At 31.8% G+C, this 22,878-nt stretch overlaps 1 long non-coding RNA gene across 1 annotated transcript in view; it reads right to left on the bottom strand.

Annotated features, from left to right (window-relative positions):
* LOC148305498 (uncharacterized) overlaps positions 1-22,878 on the bottom strand; it is a 58,022-nt gene that overhangs the window by 5,174 nt on the left and 29,970 nt on the right. The window contains exon 3 of the long non-coding RNA XR_015838153.1: positions 17,287-17,355. This is a non-coding gene — a long non-coding RNA (uncharacterized LOC148305498). The remainder of the gene's footprint in view (positions 1-17,286; positions 17,356-22,878) is intronic.

The raw sequence follows: 22,878 nt of genomic DNA, 5'->3' as shown, positions 1-22,878 counted from the left end.
TGATGGTGGTGGTAGTAGTAGTATTTCCATTAGAATTTACGATTTTTGTAAACGTAAATTGAACTCACGAGGAGAAAAAAACCTTTTTTGAATATTTTCTATCTATTAATTTTTAATTTAAATTTCACTTGGTCAATAACACTATTTCTTCAAATTTATTGTGACACGTCTTAAACTTAGCTTCACACACGGTGTTTGAAATTGATGCGAAATGCATCGAAATAAAATAGTTTTTTTTAAAATTAGTATCATTTAATTGAAAATTTAAAAAAAAATGTTTGTAACAAAAGATTTAACCAAAAAAAAATTATGTTGGCAAAAAAGTTAGTTTTTTGGATGTTCGTAAAAAGGTTAGAATTTTCATTCGCCATTAATTATTTTATTCGTCATTTAATGTGTTTTGCCAATAGTATCAAAACTGAGTATTTCGTTGAGCTTATTTCGTTAAGCTTATTTCATTCGATGATTTTATCGCTCTTAAGTTCTAAAATACCTTTCGCGGGTGCCCGTGAACTGGTTGTCCTGTGTAAGGTGAACGGGTTGGGGGCATCACGGGAAACTAGGCTTTAGGAATGCGCGGTGGTTTCTGTGCACGTGGCTTGTTTCCCACCGCGCGTTGGAATGCGTATCGGCTGAGTTTCCAATTCGGAACAAGGCGACGAACCAGTAGTAACTCCAAATCAAGTGGAGTTTTCCAATCTTCCTTTGCTATCCTCGTCACTATAAAAGTCTGCGTAATCGGATGGCATGTATGACTAGATGAATGGATGTGAATGAAGCGAGGAATGTCAAGACAGAAGATTGTGGTGTTTTATCCTCTCTGCCTACCTCTGCGGAGAAACGGCGTGATGGTAGTTGTAATACTAATACTAGTAGTAGTAGTTTTAGTTAAATGATGAAAAATGTATACATTCCAAATTCCAAGAATATATGGTGAAGTGGTTACCACATTTGGCTACCGCACTGCAAGTTCCGGGTTCGAGTCCCAAGGGGCGTCAAAGTAATTTAAAGTGTTTTTCCAATATAATATTTATCTAATTTTACCCTGGACTGGCATCTAAAGCACAGGACTAAATCACCTGGCTTTCCTATAAAAACGATAAAATTAACATTGTATCAATTTTATGCAGTGCCCTACGCACCATTGGATTCGGATAAGGGTTAGGAGTAGAAGTACCATGAATAAAGTATAAAACATTTATTTTCTCTTCAAAGAGATTTATTAAAATAAGCAATAAAGGGAAGGTATTTCTGTTCATTTTATAAAATAAGTCTTTTTCCTTCTACGAATTCGGGGAAAACCCGTTACTAGAGAATGTATGAAGACGTGGTACGAATGTGTGGCGAGTTTGGGAAGTCCTCTGGCAGAGAGAGAAGTGAGATAAGACTATATACATTTGGTTGATTTCGGGAAAGCCAGAAAAGTTGGTTAAGTTTGTTGGTTTGGGGAAAATCAGTTGAAAGATAATGGAATTAGACCAAACTTGGAAAAATCGTAAGTAACGTTTGGCTAGAAAATACACCAAGATGTTTTTACATGGCGATTTAAAATACACATATTCTAGCGATTTAGGGAAATTACGACAATATGCCACTTTAAATTTGCCACTGATTGTTATCAGTGGGAAATTTTTGTCGACTTTTGACTTTTGACCAAATTTGTCGACAACATTCGACAAATTTGGCTGACGAAAAACGACCTTTGTACAAAAAGCTGTTCATTTCCAAACCACGTTTAATTTTAGTAGTATTAAAACTGTACTTGGAATTACAAAAAACAACACAGTTATCATTGTATTGTAATAGAATATGGAGCTTGGAGTTTTATGTTTAAGACATGATTGGAATCCAGGTATTTGAAGCGTCTGATGCATAAAGCTCTCGATGCGTAGGAGCGTAAGCATTCTGTCCTCTCTATGAACTTAGTATAGAGAAGATGCCGTTTTTCATATTCGTCATAAAGCTAAATTAATGATCGATTGTTGAGGCGTCGGTAGCCATAGTGCTACGGACAAAAATTCCTAAAACCAGTTTTGCTATGTGTGCAGCCTTGCCAACGTTGACGGAGGTTAGGAATGGAGATTACCAAATAACGGCTTTATACGACATCCGGTCCTGGCGGCCTAGCGTGGGACGCTCTTGCCTCTTGCGAGACTAGAAGGCCGCGGCCGCATTGCGCAACCGGCTCTGCCTGGCCCTTAGTTATGCAAGACATCGAGGAATGTTGTTTATGAATTGGAAGTCTATTCGTGTCTACACAATAACACATTTTATGGATTAAAATTCCGCGTTTCGAAATCCACAGAACCGACAAGATTTCATAATACGCGAGAAAAAATATTAACCTAATTTCCCCTCATTTTCCTGAAATACAGCTAACAGGAACGCAGAAACTTACTGGGCAAAATTTACATTTCTGAAATGCAAACCAAAAAGCGCTTTTCCCGTTCATTTCTCTGCCTTGTCAGCATTTTTATCTACCAGAGTAGGAAAAAGCTGCGACGGTCTTCGGCAAAGTGTTTTTTTTTCAACTGGAAGCCTCATAGCCGTAGCGATGAACCGGGAGGCGATGAGCGTCTGCGAGGAGGTTGAAGCGCACTCTCGTACTGAGAGATTCTCTCTGACTGAGAGAGAGAGAGATAAAAAAGTAGAGGACTGTTAATATTTATCTTGTAACGTGTTATTGGAAATATTTTCCTCGGTAAAGTAATAGGTTATTTTAAAACTACCCTTATCTCTCTCTCTTACTACAACAGTAGTTATACATTGGCCGCAAACATGTATTTTGTGTAAACGGGCATTTTCAGGGATTTTGTCGAAAAGCTTTTCGTTGGTTCCTTAATGCGTTATAATATATAATGGTTACTTGTAACTTTTCAATTTAAGTAACGGTATTAGCAATTACGTTTATAAAATAAAACCCTAAGCGCACCTCTAAACAGAGAGATCGATGACATAACTCGCCCCGGAATGCGGTCCCCCGCCGCCCTTCCAGACTGCGTCGCCCCACCGCCCTCCGGGCAGGTCCGAACGGGAGCCTTGACCTCTCTGCATTCCTGCAGCCCGCGACAGTGTCCGGCGCTATGTCCATAGCGAGAGCTTCCACTGGTTTGTGAAGTGGAAATTGAGAGCAGAAAACTACATGGTATCAAAAATTTACACTTTTCATGCGGATACATGAAATAAATACAAGTACATAAATACACAAATACATAAATACACGAAGAATCATGTTAAATGCATATTTTTAACAGATATTTTAACATCAAATTGAAAAAAATATTATCAATGAAATTCTAAATAGTTTTAATAAATAATAACCCACAAAGCTAACAGTTAAAATAAAGGTTTTACAATACTTATTTTACTTGTACGAGTATGACATCACACTGAGATTGGAACGGTTAATGTGTGCATTGTATGCTAATAATGTGTATATTGAGCAGTTTATCCTAATAATGATTCTGGGAACAGACTTTACTTTGTAACTTATATTAATCGCATGACACATTACTTTAAGATTCAATTTATTCTAAATAGTATCAAAAATAAAAATCAAGATATAGTATTTTTAAAGATAGATAAAAATTATCGACGATGTTGTATTAAAAAAAAATACGAATCAACCCACCCTTGCATATTTCTATCTTAATATAATTTTAACAGTTAACAGAATTATCAAATTTAAAAATGGGCACACTTAATACATTGTGGAAAATTGAGCTCGGTACTCCTTTTTACGTCAAGAAAAGCTTGATTAATATTCCAAAAAATAAGAAAAACAATATAAAATAAAAGCTCGATTAATTTTGTATTTTTAGTGAAGAAACCTTTTTTAAACTCGAATAAATATTTATGTATCCCTTTTAAACTCTATAAAAAGAAAGATAAATAAAGTGCCGAATGAATTTCTGAGCATTTACTAGGAACACCTTTTCACATTAAGCGAATCAATTATTTGTTAGATCTGTTTTTATGAGACCGTTGACCGGTAGTGAAAGCGTTAATAGAGAAGCGTACATTGACGTAACAAAAGAAGATTTCATTCATGGTACTAGCCAGATCTACGAAAACATTCAAACGGGTTAAATATTCATGAAGTTATTTACACTGATAATTAATTATTTTTTTACATTATTATTAAAAAAAAGTATTTTACTCGTACAAATTTTGCCACAATTGTTTGATTGAATGGTGGGATTTTTTTCAAAATTCAATATTAAATTAAAATGCCTTCCGAAAAAATAATGAAATATAATTGCGTTGTCGGAGCTTTTTTGAATATTTGAAAATGAGAATATTTAAAAAATTGACACATAGTATGAATTCTAATTAACATCAATGTACGATGTTTCATAGAACAAATATATCTAAAATTCTGTATTTTTTATAAATTTTTATTACCAGCAATCAAAAATAAAACTTGACAACTAACTAACTAACTGTCAATCCTTTATTCTGCTGAGACTAGAAGGGACTGACTCGGAGCGGTATGCAAAAACGTTCAGTAATAGGAGAACATGATCGTTCTATAGGTCGTTGTTCCGCCGAGAGGAAAATTTCAACCAACTCCGTAACAATGGAGATGGCGCCAAAACTGTTCCGCGTTATGAGCACCATTGCCCATATTAGTCTCATGGATTGGCATGTCTTTGAGTTACACAAATCAATTCCATTGTCACGATGTACCGGCGCCGAGGTGGATATAAAAGGAAATACAGCATGGAACACACATTGTATTCTGTACGTAAGCGTCTAGACACGTTGACGAGAAAAAGTCGTATTTTCTCTATACTTAATATCGTTAGGCCGCTGACGTACGCGAAGCGTTACTCCGTAAAAGTGCAGTTTTCGCATCAAAGCTTATGTTATGCCAAAGATCACTGTATAATGGCTTTCAGAATAATGAGCCGAATTGAACGGTTTTCATAAGCCTCCGTTCTCGGACATTGGACGCTTGTCGTGTTAAACTGAAGCGAAGGAATGTGGCACTACGTAACTAGCGTAGTTGGGTACCACGGCACCATATGCTTTGAAGTATAGAAAATCACGTTCCGATTTAAAGAGAAGCCGAATATTTATTTAGAAAGCAGACAGCGATCTTGCACGAATGTCACGAAAATGAGGATAAGGTTTTCAGAGACGCGCAATTGAAAAGTAAATAAAATGTGAATTTAAAAAATTAAATAAGTACATTAAAAAACTTATCGAAGTACAACTGAAACATTGAAAAAGCTCACCGCACGCACCGCCAAACTTTACAGCTTTCAAGCATGGTTGTTACAACCAGGGTAGCAGAAACGGGTTAGGTATATTAATTCGCTATGCGATCGGCTAAACTCGGCTATGTTCGGCTATGATCGGGTATAGCGGCGCGAAGGTTACCGAATCCAGACGGAGATTCCCGAACGGAGAGCGTGGGATTTGGCGCCGGGCGGCAGTCGCACGCCACCCGCGCGCATCTCCCGCGCCCTCCTGTGCTCCTGGTACATTGCCTTGGATACGCGTGCGGAGGAGGTATTCCTTTCTTGTTTTCTTTTCACTTTATCTTGCGTTTTCTCGTAGACAACCAACCATACTTCCTTCCGCAGGTGAAAATAATAATCAAAATTGCTTAATTTCTGAAAAGCTTAATTACCTGAAACTGAAGCCTGAAAGAAAAGATTTTCGAAAAAAATAAAGATTGCCTTTGGTAGTAAATAAACACATAACGTTCCAAAAACAGCGTAATTGAATATGAATGATAGTAATAACAGCGTAGTAACTATGAAAAGCTATTGAACATTATCGTTTGCTCGATCACTTCCTGGAATTCTGGTATTGAGCAGTTCCCTTCTCTCTTTTCTATAGGACCGAATATGAATGAAGGTATGAGAACCTAGCGTTAATAGGGTCTAATAGTTGGACATAAGATAATATACCATTGAACATTCAAAATTTAATGTAAAAAATACTTATAATATACCAGGTATTCGGTAAGATTATTGTATTTAATTCGAATGGGAAGTTCTCACGTTTGCTGTGTAGGTATAGTAGGTACATTGATAAATAATAATATTTTTCCCGTTAATGACAGATGAAAAAACAACAAAAAACCTTTTTATTATATGAATATATATGGTATTGCATCATATGATTGAAGAAATAAATATTTTTTAACATGATACCAAAAAATTACAGAACCAGATTTAGTCGCTTATCTATCCATATCCCTTTCTTCTTTATTATCTCCACAGTATAAAGTGTTACAAATTTTTGATTTAATGATTTGATTTGTATACGAGGGAGGATAATACCTCTTAAACCAGACACAAGGCCTACACCGAGCAGAAGACGAAGAAGATTAATATATATCAACGAGAACAGCAAATGTGTCATTATTTTGCAAATTAATCGGAAAATTTGAATGCAAAAACGTATGTTATCAAAAAAAAATATTATATTTAGCACCTGAAATGTACATAGATAGTAAAATATTAATTATTAGATGCATCATTGTTAAAAATCCTAATAAAAACTGCAATAGATTGAGACACGCGGGGATTTATTGATGTTTTTATAAGAATGGAATTATCGTAAATCTTGGAGATTTTTTTTCTTCGAACCGTACCTTATTCTAAGATCAAAAAAGCTTTTTCTTCAGTAATATTTTTACTTGAAAATAATTTAGAAAAATATGATTTCAGTATTTTCCAAGAATAACCTTACCTTATTTTGCTTTGCTGAGTGATAATTTCCTGTCTGTCACGACAAGAGACGAAATAGTTTAATGTGAACTTGTCGTATGTTCGACAAAAGGTCGAACAGTGAGTCAATCAGAGCACCTTGCCAGTGGCTATTTCTGGAGTGATCTTAAGACGAATGATCTTGCTTAGTGATGGATTCTATCGAGTTGTTATTATAACGGACATATATCAACTATCCGAGAAACTCTTCGATGATGAAGATACTTAAAACGATGGAAAAAAATAAAAGGTGCCTTATGGTCACTTATGGATAAGGCCAGAAGAAGATGTAATATAATGCAACATCTGCCGCAGAATGGAGAAATTGAAATAGAAACACCTTGGCGGTCTGTTTGGTAGATGGAGAAATTAGTAATTAAAAACGTGAAGCCAAATCTTAGGTGCAGATGATAACACTACTCACATACTGGAATAAGAGTTGTTATTGCTTTACGTATAACAATGGCCGAGACATGTTTGCGTATTCTGTCTCAGTGACGTTGGTGGTTGCTATTTAATCAAAGTAAGAATAAATAAGAGCCAAAATACGTCAACGTCAGAAGGTAATATACAGACCACATTTACTTATAAATAATGGCTATGAAAATTATATTAGTATACACAAAATCTTAAATAAACATTTTAAATAATATAAACAAGTGTTCAGACCAAGATTTTCAAAGAACAAAGATTTAAACATAACAATAAATATACTAAAAACATTGAAAATATAATTGAAATACGAATCACAAATATTTTTTTTTTGGAAATGCTGCGAGAAAGAGCTGTCAATGAAAAAATCATTGGTTAGATAATTTTTTCAAAAATTTTGTGTATGAAAAGCGTGAAAGAAAAAACATCATTTTACAAACGAATCAGTAAATGTTTCTCTACGAAAATTAAATAAACTTAAGATAAACAAGTAATGAAATAAAAAATGGACTGAAAATATTATGATTTTTAAAATAATATTGTATAGTTTTACAAAAGCGCTGATTGTTTTAAAGGAGAAAGATTAATTTAAAAAATTAATAAACAATAACAGAAAATCTCTTTTCAAGCTACCATACTTAAGGCTAGTAGTGTGAATATATGAAATAAATTATCTGAAAGGAAGAAATAAAATATGAAACACAATTTCCAGAACTATTTCACAATCAATGGAAATATCATGAGTCATCATTTTTCAGGCGTCTACCGAACTACGCCTCGATGCAGGCTTCGTAGCACAGGTCAAAGTTCTGTTATTAGTAATTCATTTTCTTATTTTTTGTGACATTTTTTAGTGTACTTGGGTCATATATTGACACTAGTTGATATAATTTAAAAACATGTCCGATATTGTAGTTTTTTTTTAATGAACATGATATTGCCAAATTATAAGTGGGTTTAGAACTTTCAATCCTCGAATTTTGGAATCCCACTCTGTAATATTATCCGTGTTAAAAACAGAGCTTTTGTGTTATTTATTTAAGTGATATTTATATACGACCTACATGTGTACATTAGGGCAAATAGAGTAACATCAGCACATGTACAGTAAATTTATTACATTTGTACTGTATTTATTTGGAAATCAATCCATTTACTCTACGTCACATAGCGTCACTACTTTTATTTGTGTAGCATTGAAAAGGAGGATTAAGCAAATATTTAACATTTGTGTTTTATCATCGCAAACGAAACTTATAATTAAATATTATCAACAAATGGTCGCAAGTTAAACATAATAAGTAATTTTTACACTTGAATTTAAGCGCCGGGTTTTCATTTACATACATTTAGTAAATTATATATTTTTTAAATATGTAAAATGAAATGCGGACTTCAGAATAGTGGGGTTTTTGTTTTATTTTCCCCCTATTCGGTGCTATTTTTGCAACTTATGTTTGGACCTATCTGTTTTTGAAATTCTACACTATTATTATTGATGTATACGCTTTTCGTGGCTACCGCGCTGGAGGTCCCGGGTCCGATTCCCAGAGAAGTCAAAATAAAAACGATTTTCACTCTCATATTGATTGAATCTCAACCTAAACTGGTACAAGAAACGAAGGATAGTACCATGGCTTAATGCAATAAATGATCAAGATAAAACCGCGTTAATACGATGCATTGCTCTATGTTTAAAAATATATTTTTTTATTTTTGCTTACAAAGTCAATACATAAAAATATCACCGGTAAGTGTTAAAAAAGTATTATCTAATTATTTTTTTCTTAAATGATCTGTCATCAATCATTTTACCGCACATTCGTCTAAGAGATCGCATTTTGACTGCATTCAGCCTACTTTCATCCTTTTTCAACAACTCCATGCTTTACTTGCATAACTTATGGTTTGACTCCATTGCGCACTGCCAGATTAGCTTTTGCTGAAATATTTTTATTTGCTATAGTTGATTTCAGTGCCCCATTCACTCTGTTCTCAGCATTCACTCTCATTTCTATATCTTTATCAATCTTTCCATACCTAGGAAAATACTTCCCGAATATACGAAATCATCAATCTGTTTCAAAATTTCCACATTTACTGCTATAATATATTTTTTTTACAAAACATTTTGAGTGTGTCCAAACACTTGTTAACTTGTTGCTGTTGTGAATTCATATGTACGAGTACTGTGATTGATCATTTATTAAGGAGTTCCAAAAATTAAACACTTTTCTATATCCTTTCTGCGTAGCGCCAGTGGATGTCAACTGTTGTGATATCATAAAATTTCCAGTGAAAAAAGTTCCAAAAAATTGAAAAGTGTGGTTGTCAATCATAGGCAGAATGGTGAATGTTGCACGTGTGTAAAGTGATCACTTAAACCAGCCTATCATAGGTCATAATCCCTGCAAATACTCAGATTTCCATATTCTTTTCATCATTTTGAGATACCAAAAAGTATCATTTCTATTTATTTCGTATAAACTGACTGGGTGCTTTATGATTAATAAAGTGTTTACTTGAAGAAAATATGATCAGAACTGCGCTTCAGGTACCGATCTAAGGTATGAATAACCATTAGAGGGAAGAAATCACTTACGCTTGTTTTGAAATCACGCACGGTAGCCAAACACTTTACCATTACACTGCGGAGGCGGATTAAATCAAATGAACAAATATCGTGGGATCTCGAGGTAGGTCAATATAGCGGAAACTTGGTGTCATTTAAATCTCATTGTTTTCTGGGAGATGCGGCCGCAAATTGCGCGTAATCGAATAGTTCATAGGATCTGCCTTTAGTTGAGATATCAAGGTCACGAGAGTAAAAAAAAATAGGAGTTCATGAAACGGAGAAGGTCTTAAAACAAAATTACTGGTCACGAATCGCCCATCTGTGGGGCGCGGAGTCGAACGGCGCAACGGTGGTACGCAGTGCTGACGTCATTCACTTGCAGAGGCGTGCATTCTATATAGGCAGAAAAGCAGTGCGTACCCTAGATTACTCGTTTTCCATACAGAAACACGACCAAGGCCTACTTTGCCATATCCTTACCTAACCCTGGTTAAAAACTCTGTGCACGCCACTGTTCACTGGTAGCTATTTTTTTGCAATTATTTTTTTATTATTATTGTTTAAGTGTGCTAAATCCAAATCTGGCAATGAAATTTCTTTATCACGTCAAATTATCAAATTTATGGAATTATCTTCTATTGAATGCGAATTAATGCGTCGTAAAAATATTTAATTTATTGCTAATTATTTATGATAATATATTTCTATGGCCATCTTTATAGATTAATAATTTTATTAGGTGTATTGTAAGAGGATAATCAAAGCACAATATTCTTTAAAGCACTTACATTGTGATTTTACCTCTTTTTACTTAAAAAAACAACCAAGTCTTTTGTGAGACACATATAACATATTATAAGCTTCTATTACAGTTATTCTGACACAGCTTAATTGTAAATTCGATTTTATAAACGATGCTTCAATTAAATTATTTAAATAAATTGACGTTTATTATTTCTATATAAAAATATTATATAAATAGATTGTCATCAATTGATTCGGCAGTCGCTTTGGAAACACACGTCATAAAACATTTTAATAAATATTGGTATTTAACAAGTAAAACTTATATATTTTTTTTTTTAATAAATTATATTTGAAATTTGAACCAGATATGAATTTTCTCCATCACATAATACAGTATATGTAGTTTTTATGGTCTTTCTAGATCAAAAAAATGATTATTTTTTTTGTATTTACATCTGAAAATAATTTAAGTGTGAGTTTTTAGTATTTTCTGTGTGTGTCTGTTTTGAAGAATCTTTTTTCTGTTTAACGGATATTCATTTTATTAAAACAAAAATACATATATGAAATATACCTCCCTCTGTTTTTTATATCACATATCATATAATCACTTTAGTTATCGTACAAAATTATGTAAGTAAGTATCAGCCCTTGTAATACGTCGGTTAATCTCGCAGACGGAACACAATTTGATCATTGAACTTAAGTACTCGTATAAAACTAGCTGTTACGCGGAAAAGTTTGACAATCACTAATATTTGTATTAAAAAATGAAGGTGGGTCGTGTAATAATAATAATATATTAATTATATTTTTGACACTGCATTTTTGCAGCTCCATGTTTATTAAATCGATTTATTAAGAAACATACATCGCTCACTCCTTTCAAAAACGTCATAAATAAAAAATCGTCAATTTTGAGTTGGGCATGTTTTCGGAATGCCCGGAAAATGTATTATATCCCAGCAAAAGAGGCATATTTTAAACTTAATATTTACCCGCTACAGGGCAGAAAATGTTGTTTTTGCATTTTGATGAAAAGGTATTGTTTAATTATTTTTTTAAAATATAATAAATATTTTTCAAATGGAGAAAAAACCTTCAGGTTTTACCTAAAAAGATCTGTTGCATAGTAAAAAGTTCAGTAAGTGGCTTCATATTTATTTATTGACTTGGCGTTTAATTTGTAGAACTCCATTTTAATTTATGTATTAATTTTAAATCAAAAAGATTTTTTGAGTCTATTAAGTTGTATTTTATTAACAAAAAACACATAAAAAATTATATTGTGACAATTGTTTCGCCTTGTTAGGGCATTATCAAACGATTTTTAATACATTTATTATATTTTTAAACTTTAAAAAGGTTCTCCTGAAAAATCAAGTTTTTTGATTTATGGCGTTCTTGAAAGGAGTGAGCGACATTTTGAATCTTAAGTAATTAAAATTATCATCGCTTTCTTCTGCAAAAATTATCTAGGTTATAATCGCATTGCTAGCCTCTATGATGTACAATTACTGAAGTTAGCAAGTCCCAAGGATTTCTCGTTAATTTTCTATAAATTTTATATATTGAATTTATATACACATTAACACACGAGCTCAGTACTATATTTTACTAGTGTATGTTTGTTCAATGCTGTTGTGATTTTATTATATTATGCAATATCATTGAGAAGATGATCGATTCCTATGCCGCTGGTCTGAATTTGATCTTCAAACAAAGATGCACGTATGAAAAAAACCAACACTCAAATTTATTTTCCTCCAAACTATCATTTCTAACCTCATCTTCCAAATATAAGTATACATATTTTTTTTAAACTCAGCTCGTTACTAAGGTGTACTAAGATAAAAAAAAAGTGCATATTATTATTTCGTAAAAAAATGTATCGTGTAAACAGTATAAATAATGTGTTTATACTGCGAACAAAATATCCTTTCAAATTAGCACTTGTTTTATAATATTAACAGTTTCTTTTTGAAGCGCCCTTGAGGTATTATTTTACGAAAATGGCGCTATATAAGTTATCCAAATTTATTATTTTTATTATTATTCTTAAGTGATTGTCTTGATTAAATCAATATTGTTAATAAGGAATTTTCCAAAGAGGAAAAAACGTTTCTTTGGTGTGTTGCCGCATCAAACAATTATTAAGTCGGGGATAGGCAGAGAAAGAAGGCAAGGAAAGAAGGAGACTTTGATTTCTATTGAATATGCGACTTCTGAATTTCGTGTGTGTTTTAGTTTCAATTCCTGGCATTTGCTACACAACGATACAAATATGTGGCCAAAAATCACACTGATAAGTTGTTTGTAATCTGTTGGATTTCCGGAGAAACAGGAAGTACAAGTATGTATATATTATCAATGGGGAATCCCGTAGTGCTTAATTGACATATTTTTAAACAATACGTTTTGTGTGTGCGGTATTAAAACATTCACTTTTATCCATTCACAAAACGATGTTAAATATGAAAAATTATACTATATATATATATATATATATATATATATATATATATATATATATATATATATATATATATATATATATATATATAAATATATGTCTGCCTCCGCAGCGTAATGGTCAGCACGCTCGGCTACCGTACTGCAGGAACGGTTTCCAGGAAAGGGTTAAATTAATATATGTGGATATTGCACACTAATATTTATTCAATATCACCCTGGACTGGTACCTGAAGCAGAGGGCTGATCACATTGCTTTCATGTATCAATGATCAAGATAACACTACGTTTATATGATGCACTGCCCTAAGCACCATCGGGTGTGGTTGAGGGTTGGATGAAGAAGAAGATTTTCATCGAAACACGTGTCACAATAGATTTTAAGAAAGTGGTATTTACAAAGTAATACTTAATTTAAACATGATTTATTACGTCTCAGAGTGAGTCATTTGAAGGACCTTGGTTTTGTTTTACAAATCAACAAAAGCAATAAATACGTTGGATAATATTTTCATTTTTAATCTGGGAAAACAGTCGTTACAATGTGAATTGCCCTTTAAGCGTGACCGTCAAACAAAACTGAATCAACATGTGTGTGTATTGCGCGAGTCGGTGCGCAAAACGGTTCATCAAACAAAAACATAAAAAGGCGAAATTTTCAATATTTTTATGTCAAAGACTAAATTTATCGCGCCTGAACACATATTGGATCGAGGACTTTGGGAGCCGTCGAAGTTATCAATAGAGAACGCAACTATTAAATTGTGGGTAAAACCCATATTGGGCTTCCCAGGGATATAAAAACCTTCTTGTCTGAATAAATTTGTAATCACTAAACGTCAATTTTAATCATCAACTGATTAACATTTTCAACCACGATAAGGTTGATTTTTTTGCTGTCGACATAGATGAAGAAGAATATGGAAGTCTGGGTATTTACAGGGCCTACATCCTATCATCACTTTACATATTTGTAACATTCACTTTTCCACCCATGATTGTCAATCACACTACTCAAATTTTGATAGTCATACTAATATAGTCCATCTCATGACGTTCCATGATTGAGTTCACAACAGCCATCTATGATTGGATTTAGAAAACTTTTATTTAGCACAGACCTTTTTATTTGTATGCAAGATTCGAACCCGGATTATTTTATAAACTGGGAAACACCTAAAAACCTGATTTTTTTATTTTTCTTCTTCGTGTGTTACTATGTTAATATGTCTGATGATTAATTCGCTTATTTCATAGTCAGTTTCCATATATCTATCGTCCGCTCGTTTCTTCAACCCCGCTACAGCGCATGTCAGAGATAATTTAATACATGCAGTTTGTGCCTTCGCACACGTCCTCCCCAATCATAAGAAGCCGGCTTGGATGTCTCTTATAACAGAATAAAAAAATTGAAGATATAAAAATTCTTAAGAATTCTTAAAAATTCTTAAAAATTCTTAAAAATTCTTTAAAAAAAAATGCCGTATCTATTTGGGTCCTTGTTGTGTAACTTTAATTAGTAAGCATCTAGGCTCCCCAGCCCTGTCATGAACCGATAAATTCCCAACATGCTCCTGTATCACCACATCTCAAATGCCTCCAGCCTCCCCCGTTCTGCTTGCCCAAGAGTCAACGTTTCGCTTCCATACAACAGTAAGCTCCAGACGAGAGTATATAACACGGGGTGAGGTTAATGAGATAATCTTGATTTTTCTATCGGGATTAATGACCTTTTACCACACCACAATACACAGTTATTTTTAAACACCACACGTTTCTATTATGCGTGTACCTTTAATAGATTCTCTCACACGCTCAATTGGGTCCAGGTGTATGCATTTAACCACGTGCGACGTCTCGGTAGGTTTGTCTTTAGTTTTTAACCAATATGGCCACGTACTTTAAGAGGAAACCTAATAATGCTACGCGTATACTCCGGCGACTCTCCTCATTGTCAGTTATGTGTCTTCCGGTTATTCCGACTAAAGGCTGCTTTCATCTCTTGGCGTTGACAAAAATACATCTTGTGAACGCGCTCGGAGGGACTATTTTCGTACACATGTACATATCTTTGCGACTAAAGACGGTAATATACAAACGTACACATGTAGTATCTACTAGCAAAACCGTTTGAACTTGGTTGAAACTGTATTAAGTGCATAAGAACTCAAAGAGCACAAATATGAAGACGTCACCTCAGTTAAAATGACACCTAATTCTTTGAACCATCAACCAAGTATAGGAACATGATTTTCCTTTACAAACTAAAATACGAAAACAATATCGGTAAACACATATCGCTCACTCGTTTCAAGAACGTCATAAATCAAAAAACTTGATTTTTCAGGAGATCGTTTTTAAAGTTTAAAAATATAACACAATGTATTAAAAATAAATATCAAGCCACTTATTGAACTTTTTACTATGCAACAGATCTTTTTCGGTAAAACCTGAAGGTTTTTTTTCCATTTGAAAAATATTTAGTATATTTAAAAAAATTATTTAACACTACATTTTCTTCAAAATGCAAAAACAATATTTTCTGCCCTGTAGCGGGTAAATATTATGTTAAAAATATGCCTCTTTTGCTGGGATATAGTACATTTTCTGGGCATTCCGAAAACATGCACAACTGAAAATTGACGATTTTTGATTTATGACGTTCTTGAAAGGAGTGAGCGATATGTTATATCAAATTTACCCTCGTACCTACACTATCAAATATTTTAATCCCCTAACAATATCGACTTTACTCATAATTACAATGGTTTCTTTTAAATTAAATAAAAAAAAAAAGAAAACATACTTGATTAACCATTATATATTTTAAATTAGAAAATGCAGTAATTTGCTCAATATATTATTACATGTACATATTTCGATGCGTATAATTTTTAAGATTGTCTAACCAAAATAAAGTAATATTAAATTTTCATAAACACCACGTTTTTTCTGTCTTACTGTTTTAAGTGTGTTGTCTTCTATATTCTTATGACTTGAATGCATAACTTAATAATCACATATTACAATGTTACAGCACATATGTGAGACATGGTTGGAATACAAAAAAATATTTCTTATGAGCCATTTCCTGTCAAAAAAAATGGCTGACTACGATATGACCAAAACATGTATCAATATTTACAAAAGATAAAAATTCCTATTGAATGTTCCTGTGAAATCTATAATATTTGCTTTGCAATCACTATTATTTAAATTTTGTATAAAACATAATTTCGAACGAAGAAAATCCCCGAACAAATATGTTTGACGATGAATGAAGAAAATATAAAAAACAAACCTTGTTTAAATGAGTGAACGAACGAATGACGAATATGTAGAGAAATTAGAGCCAGGAATTGATTCAAAAATGATTATGCAAATTTGAGGTTTCCGATGTTTTCAAGAAAATGGCCACGTCTTCATACCAGGCAAGCAGAATGCTATGAGAGAAAAATGTACGTGCACTGACCTCATTAATGTGTGTGCATGTGTGAGTGTGTGTGTGGTACGGTCGGTTAGTATTATGAATGGGATGTGACGTCATGCACGATGGATTGTGCATGGGCGCGGGTGGTGGGGGCAGACAGGAAGTGGATCGTTTTGAATAAGGAAGCTCTCAGCGTTCGCGCGCAAAATGTGCTCAGTACACCCAAACACAGAAGTAAATAACAACAAACCAAGTAATACTAATACGTATTAAACATACGTACCTTCTTTGTGTTTATGATATCCTGGTACATTGATACATATTCTAGGGCGGTCAAGTACCAAATAAAGAAAATACACACACACACACACATAAATATATATATATATATATATATATATATATATATATATATATATATATATATATATATGTATATAAATATATATATATTTATATATATATATATATATATATATATATATATATATATATATATATATATATATATATATATATATATATATATATATATATATATATATATATATATATATATATATATATATATATATATATATATATATATATATATATATATATATATATATATATATATATATATATATATATATATATATATATATATATATATATATATATATATATATATATATATATATATATATATATATATATATATATATATATATATATATATATATATATATATATATATATATATATATATATATATATATATATATATATATATATATATATATATATATATATATATATATATATATATATATATATATATATATATATATATATATATATATATATATATATATATATATGTATAAGTTTATTTGCATTAAATATTAAGAAATAAGACTCACCACTAAAAAAACTGCATTATGGTTGACGTTTGTAATGTGATTCTCAAAATTCTTGTAGGATTTGCAAATCTGTGGACAAAAAAAATAAAGGTTTTGTGTAAATTAATTTAATTAAATTTTAAAAAGTAAAACAACATATTTATTACTCCATGAATAAGCAGTGAATAATCCAAGTTTACAAATTAAGGGTTATTTATTTAAAGTAAAACATGAAATGATTTATATGTTGATGAGGTCGAATTTTATTTACTATTGGTATGTATAGAGAAAGAGGTTAATAAATTTTTTTATTAAATTTAATAAATACATCCATAAAATACGTTAAATGTCATTTTATTAGGTACTCGATACATTCTTGTAAACGGTACATAGACAATTATTATATTTATTTTTATTTAAAATATATGCTTTGAAAATACTTGTACTAATTACGGAATCTCAAAGGAACGACGATAATTAATAAACCTCAAAGAACGAAAATACTTATATTCTATTTACAAAACCTTAGGAGAACGACATTATTACATTATAAGTTTGCTTATTTGATTACACAAATAAATATTTAAATTAAAAAATAACGCACTGGTATAAGACCTCTTTTGAGTTTATAAATGTAAACACGACTAGTTAGAACTACAGATGTTCTCATAAAAACTAGAATCAATTTCAATAATCTCAAAAGTGGTCCTAAGTTAATGCTAAATCAATAAATAATTTAACAAATAAGTACTTAAAAGTACCTAACACAATTCAAGTGGTACTTTGTTATTCTTTATTTGATCTCCCCTAAATTAATTCCCCAAAACCTTAGAACGATGATGGTATAAAAGGTACACGTATACATAGGGACGCGAGTTCATTTTTGGAAATGACAGGAGATTCTTTCGCGTAGATATATCCGGGAAGCGTTGTCTAAAATGTGTTTCAAAGTGGATTATGCGTCAGACGAGTATCCATAGTTTTACCCCACGCGAACACGCGCCTAATGTGCATGATATTTATAAAAAAAGACACGTGGGCTTACAATCCCATGCACATGGACGGATAGCGGAAGAAAGCTTTCCGGTTGCATCAGAAATAGAATAAACTTAAGCAATCTCGCCTAGCTCGCAAAGGGCTGAGGCGAGATAGTACTCTCAGCATTTCAAAGGTCTTCAACATTCTTTTTTTAATGTTTTTATATAAACATTGCAAAGAGAACATCTTAGAAATGAACTTAAATTATGATTACGCATATTTCATGCTTTTTATGATGCCGATATGATTTCTTATATTCAATTACTGACGTCATACTACATAGTAGTACCTACATAGTAGTCAAGATAACACTGCGTTTATATGATGCATTGCCCTATGCAACATCGGGTGAAGATAAGGGTTTGAAGAAGAAGGAATATATTTTGTGAGTCAACCATGATTTTTTTTTAAATATTTATATTTATATTTACAATCTAGCAATTTTAAAAGATTTTATTTCAATAAAAAAATCATTTGCTGGCAATTTTTGCTGAATATTTATTCAATTTTTGAATATATATACCAATGGTAATTTTGGAATTCTCGCAATATGTTTAAAATGTAAAAAAGCACTCAGTTTTAAACTCCTATTAAATTAACGTTAATTTTATACAGGGTTCTCCGGAAAGATGAGAAAAGTCAATTAAAATTTAAAACCCTTCTAATTCAGGCGCGTGATTTAGTGTATCCGAACATGTACTGATAATTTCGATATAATTTTCTATTATAACGAACTTAATACCTCATAATAGCAATAAAAACTGTCTTACCAAAATCTATCGCACGCTGTTGATCCCATAAAGCATTTACATAATGCCTTGCGAGGGAACACATACCTACTGGAAATTAACGAAGCGGCAAATAACCAATCTTTCGAATTCTCAGGGCCTCGAACTATAGGAACATCGCACTGCAGCAAGCGTACGCCTCATAAACCGGACAGGAAGCAATTAGGAATTACTGGAACTAGGAAACTATTTCAAATTTGACAGTTACCTCCGAGGTGAGCAGTTCCAACAGATCACTAACAAAATTCAACATACTAATAAAAGAGTTTCTGCTCAATAAAAAGCTTCTTTTCATCTCACCAATAGATGTCTCTAGTGAAGTTCTAGTGATTCGAGAATAATGTTTCAAAATTGGTTCATATATATAGAGCTTCCAAGAATTTGAGTAGTGTGGTTGTCAATAATGGGTAGAAAGGGTGAATGTTACACGTGTGTAAAGTGATCACTTAAACCAGCCTATGACGGTCGTCAGCCCCATAAATGCTCAGACTTCCATATTCTTCTTCATCTTTGATGAGATGTCAAAAAATAATATGAAAATTCAACAAGTTCATTAACTGATAATAACAACATTTTGATGTGTCCAAATACTCGTTTTCAAATCTGCTCCAATTAGGAGTTATTTTTAATATTATTTTTCGACATCTTAAAATATGTGAAGAAGTATATGGAAGTTTGGGCAATTACGGGGCTTACGACCGTCATAAGTTGGTTTAAGTCACTTTACACACGTGTAACATTCACCAATTCTACCCATGATTGACAACCACACTACTCAAATTCCCATACTAAGCCCCGTAAATGCTCAGACTTCCATATTCTTCTTCATCTATGTTGAGATGTCAAAAAATAATTTTACTGATAATAATGTAATATCTATCCATTTTTAATTTAAACTTCACTCGGTTAATACCACTATTTCAGAAAGTCTAATGAGACACGTATTTCGATGCATTCCGCTAACCGTTTTTTGAAAATGAGCGGAATTCATCGAAACACGTGTCATAATAAATTATAGAGAAAAGTGGTATTTCTAAGTGAAATTAAAAGTAAAAATACAACAACTTTCAATTGAGACATACGACTCCTTACCTGACCAATTGAAAGTCGGATTAATCAGTCAGTATGTATGAGAAGATGCATGAATGTGGAAAAGGTGAATATTGTTTGCAAATACAGATGGATTTGGCGTTCTATTCTCTCTGCCTACCCCGGGGGAAGCGGCGTAGTGGTTAGTTAGTTAGTTATAAAATGAAAATTATTATTTTTAATTAATGTTTCACTTAGTAAATACCACTATTTCTTAAAATTTACTGTGACACGTGTTTCGATGCATTCCGCATCATTTTCAAACACCGTTTGCGGAAAATGATGCGGAATGCATCGAAACACGTGTCACAGTAGATTTTAAGAAATAGTGGTATTTACTAAGTAAAACATTCATTAAAAATGGATAGATTTTACCACAAAGTGACTGCCGAATCAATATATGAAAATTATTATATATAATGGTTTAAAATAAAGTAATAGTTTCTAATTTGTTTGCAAAACTTAACGTTCTCACTGCCTATTGACAAAGAACTTCTGTATTATAAAGTATTATGCATGATTTTATTTAAACAACCCACTAATTATTATCAACACCCGTGGATAATAATGTCGGTATAATTCAACATTAATGGTTTGTAACGAGGTATAAAATTTAGTTAATTGTTTTACTTGCATGAAATTTAACTATTATATAATTCGTATGAGTTGTTTTACGTCTGTATGCTTTGACTTTCTACCCTGCTGATTTAATGGAATGGTATATTCTTGCATTCGGCAAAATATCACCTCTTAATTAATGCAATTACGTAAATTATACTCGATCAATTAGAATTGCTGAATTAAATCTGCAACGTTCTTAATTGCGCCCTCCCGATGTTTGCGTATATCGTGCAAGAGGAAACGCCGCAAAGGAAGAAGACGTTGGGGTCATTATAAGGCGGCAACCGGAAGAGTGGGTACCGAGACACCGGATGTTCCGAAACAAGTTGTAGCACGCGAGCGTCCGCTTCCTTCGGCTTTGTTATTCCACCGGATCGCCACCCAACACAGCTCGTTGGCTGGCTCCTTAACACAAGCATTATTTTAAGGACTCAATATACCAAACATAGTTTCATACAAAAATAGTACATGTGAATCTCAGTTTCACATTCTAAATAAATTTTGATTTCAATTTCATTTGATAAATACTAAATCTCACTATTTTTTAAAATCTATTGCGATACGTGTTTAGATGCATTCCGCATCATTTTCAAAAAGTAAAATTGAAATAAAAAATGTATAGATATTATCAGAAAGTGACATGCAGAATCAATTAATGAAATTAAAACTATTTATTTATTCATGACATTAGTGCTTTTTTCAATCCTTTATAGTAATAATGAATAATATAAAAGATCATAGTTAGTTACAAAATGGTACGATTTCAAAATACTCGTAAAACAGTTAAACGAACAGTTTCTTACTACAGCATTAAGTTAAATATTCAGCGTGGTTTAAGTTAATTTTTTAATGTTTTTTTCGTTATTTACATAAAACACTCAAAGAGACAAAAAAAACATTAAATTAAACTTTTTATTAAGAAGTAAACTTACAATTCTACTAATTTGACTATGTTGGCAGCGAAAATTATTTTGAACAATAATTTGTATTTTTTTAACATTTTAAATAACCAATACAACTCGTATTTAACTGTTTTTTTTTTATTATTTTTAAATAGGTAATCTTTAGTTATGCATGTACTAAACAAGGAAGTTATAAAGACATAGAAATTGTTATATTATATATATATGTTTATAGTAGTATAATAAATTCGTCAACAAATTTAAATATCAAAATACTATTATAAAAACCGTTCGCTAAGCTTTATTGATGAATGAGGAAGACCTGATGTCTTTAAATCAAATCTAAGCTCGCGAAGAGAGCTTTCAATGCTATATATATATATATATATATATATATATATATATATATATATATATATATATGTATATATATATATATATATATATATATATATATATATATATATATATATATATATATATATATATATATATATATATATATGAATCGTAATACCATATACTTTTGGTTTTAGTTATCTTTTATTTAATATTTTATTGTTTGTTAATTTCAATAAAATAATAAACCGAATCCTTTCAATATGGCGGACTGATGTTGAATCACCACTGTCGTCATTCATAAAAATTTCCATATTATAGTTTGCATGTATGTGTGAAGTAAAAAAAGGTGCCCATTGACGATGCTGCGCTGTGATTGTGTTGGTGTGGTTGTACGCATCACATGGTTTGTCTTGTATGAGTGAGTAGTGAGGCATGGACACGTTTACAGGCACAGACAGCAGATGATTGTTGTTTTGGGTTTGTTGTATTTCCTGTAAACACGTATGTATAGGTACCTGAACGATCTTTACGGAGATAAATTTTACCTCCTTCGCGTTCTTGGTATCCTGGTATTTTCATATACATTTTGATGTTATCGTAGATATAATATTTATTTATTAATATTAAAATACCACAAATATGAAAAAAAAACACAATTTCTTTACAAATTTAACATTACGTTTTTTATTGTTAAACTTTAAGATTTTTATTTAACTTAAAGGATTAGGTAGTAATAAATTATGAAGCTGGTATATTCGTAATGTCAAAAAAATTATCGCATGCTGTTAGTGTCAAAAAAATTATTGTAAAATAAAAATAAATTTTCAACATCA

This window comes from Brachycentrus maculatus, unplaced genomic scaffold, assembly GCF_059751285.1.
Source record: "Brachycentrus maculatus isolate JH-2025_06_01 unplaced genomic scaffold, ASM5975128v1 h1tg000272l, whole genome shotgun sequence".
In the NCBI taxonomy this organism is placed as follows: Eukaryota; Metazoa; Arthropoda; class Insecta; order Trichoptera; family Brachycentridae; genus Brachycentrus; species Brachycentrus maculatus.
This window is presented reverse-complemented; position numbering and strand designations above follow the sequence as displayed.